Source organism: Pinus tabuliformis, chromosome 7 (genome assembly GCF_031772625.1).
Source record: "Pinus tabuliformis cultivar Carrire ecotype Pingquan chromosome 7, CPIR1, whole genome shotgun sequence".
NCBI classification, from domain to species: domain Eukaryota; kingdom Viridiplantae; phylum Streptophyta; class Pinopsida; order Pinales; family Pinaceae; genus Pinus; species Pinus tabuliformis.
Genome location: NC_142293.1, coordinates 331,366,728 through 331,369,448, shown reverse-complemented (window position 1 = coordinate 331,369,448; position 2,721 = coordinate 331,366,728).

The following is a 2,721-nucleotide window of genomic DNA, read 5'->3' as shown; positions in this document are numbered from 1 at the left end:
TTGGTACAGGTGATGGCAACTTAATCAGAGGACAGATCTTAGTACAGCATGCCAAGAAAGTTCATACACGCAGGTTCGTTAAGCCCAAGTCGCGTATACAAGCAGGTTCACTATATACCAAGTCGCGTATACGCAGGTTCTCTATATATCAAGTCGTGTGTACACGCTGGTTGGCTTCAGTAAAAGCGCGTGTATGTGGAAAACTTATCTTTGGTCCACGGCGGTTATTCCTTGGAAGTTGTGCCTATGGTTTTGGACCTTGATGTCTCGACGAACGTGTTGATCCCTAGTTTTGAAGCTGATGGTATTGGGTTACTATGGTTTTGGACCGTGGTATTGTAAAGGGCCTAAGGCTATATAAGGAGAAGATCATTAGGCAAGTGGTAGTAAGTATTGGGTGTCTGACGAAGTGATAAGATCTGGTATTACTGTTTATCTGTTCGGGATGCTTGGCAAGGGTCGGATCTGACAGCGAAGGCATAAGTAATTATTTCTAGATCTGCACGCGGGTTGCCTTTGGAGAAAGCGCGTATACACGCGGTTTTGGTACAGTGAAGTAGCGTATGCATAATAAGATTTGATATTTCAGGTTGTTGTTGATTCTGGTGGTTGTTACAGAGTTCTAGGCTCTGGTTTGGGTTCTGTGTTCTTGATGACAGGGTTTCAGTGATTCAGTATTGGGTTGTTTAATGAATTATGATGCAAGTATAAGTTGATGATTGTATTGCAGTAATGTTTGTTTTGTACTCTTGGATCGAGTCTGAAAATTGATGAAACGTGGTCCCTGAAGGAAAGAAGGTTGTAGGGTCAGCACCTACGTACTAGTAAATGGATCGGCTAGTACAAGAGCTGAAGGGGTTGTAGCTCCCTTCCAGAAGTAGTTGGAAAACGAGAGAGGGTTGTAGCCCTCTGCAGGTTGTAGCCTGCGTACTGGTAAAGGACTGCACTAGTACATTGTAAAAGAAGTTTCTTATTAAAGAAGAAAGAGACGAATTGCAGCAGGTGGTTTTCACCCACATTGGGTTTCCACCTTATATCATGGTGTTCATGTGTGTGGCTCTTGTGTGATGTTCTGTTCTGTTATACTGCACCTGGTTACTGTTAATATGCTTAATAATGTTCTGATGCATTTACTGAAGATTAAGCTAACTGAATTATAAGATCTCTAGATATACGCTAGTTGCATTAGACACAGTAGCATGTACACGCGGGTTCACTTAATTGAAGTAGCGTATATGTTTCTGAGTATGAAATTGGAAAGTTTTTACTGATCTGATAATACTAATTCACCCCCCCCCTCTCAGTATTATTTCCAACAAGTGTTAGAATCACAGTTGCCAAGGATGATATAGTGAATCTTGCTCTTCTAGGACTCCCAACGAGTTGGCATAGTTATCAGGACTCTATCAATGGTCGGGAGAAGCTTCTAGATTGGGAACAAATGTGGTCAGATTTGATGCAGGAGGAGATCAGAGGGAACACCAGGGATGGCTCTTCATCAGAGAATGATGATGAAGAGAATTGTGCCTTAGCGATTAAGGCGAAGAAGGGGAAATGGAAAGATTCCCATTCCAAATCAAATTCTTATCATTGAGGTAAGAAGAAAGACATGACGAAAGTTAAGTGCTTTCATTGTCATGAACTAGGCCATTTTGCTACAAATTGTCCACTCAAGAAGTCCAAGAAGAAGTCCATAGGATGAGCGGCGGGTGAGGCTTCGACATCTCAATCCGAATTGGAATTTTCTCTCATTGCATGAATGGTGTCATCAATGATGGGAAGTGTATGGTACTTAGAAAATCGAGCATCATTCCACATGACTGACAACAATGAGTTATTCAGTGACCTGGAGGAGAAAGATCTATAGATGCATATCGATATGTGTGACGACGGGAAGTATAGTGTTACTGGATTGGGCACAATTATTTTTAAGAGGGAGCATGGGGCTCCACTCACCTTGAAGAATGTTATGTATGTCCCTAGGATAAAGAATAACTTGGTATCCATTGTCATGCTTGAGGAGAGAGGCTATGATGTGATCTTATCGAAAGGAAAGGAATTCCTTTGACACATAGCCACGGGTCAAGTAAAGAAGATAGGGATTCAGGTGAAGAATCTCTATAATCTAGAGGTAGAGGAGTGTGATTCTTTGAGCACAAAAGCAGAAAGGGTGCAGAGACAAGACATTGGCGAGTTGTGGCACAGGCGATTGGGCCACTTGCTTCATGGGCTTTGAAGATATTGCAGTAGATCTCTACCGGTCTTCCCAAAGGTACGCTTGAGCAAGTTGATACATGCAAGGGGTGTACTTTGGGAAAATACACCAAGTATTCCTTTCACGATAGAGACAGTCGAGTAGAGGCTATTCTAGAGCGATTCCATTCAGATGTGTGTGGACCATTCTCGATAGCATCCACAACCAAACACAGGTATTATGTTATATTTTTTGATGACTATTCTCATAAATGCTGGATATTTTTCATGCAGAAAAAGGATCAAACTTTCACAAAGTTTTGTGAGTTTAAAGCATTGGTGGAGAAAGAGTCGGACAAGAATGCTAAAGCTATACGGAGTGATAACGGTGGTGAGTATGTCTCAAATGATTTTAAGAAATTATGTGTAGCGGAAGGGATTAAACAGGATTTGACGGCACCCCATAACCCTTAACAAAATGGGGTGGTCGAGAGGAAGAACAAATTCATAGTAGGGGCAGTGAGGTTG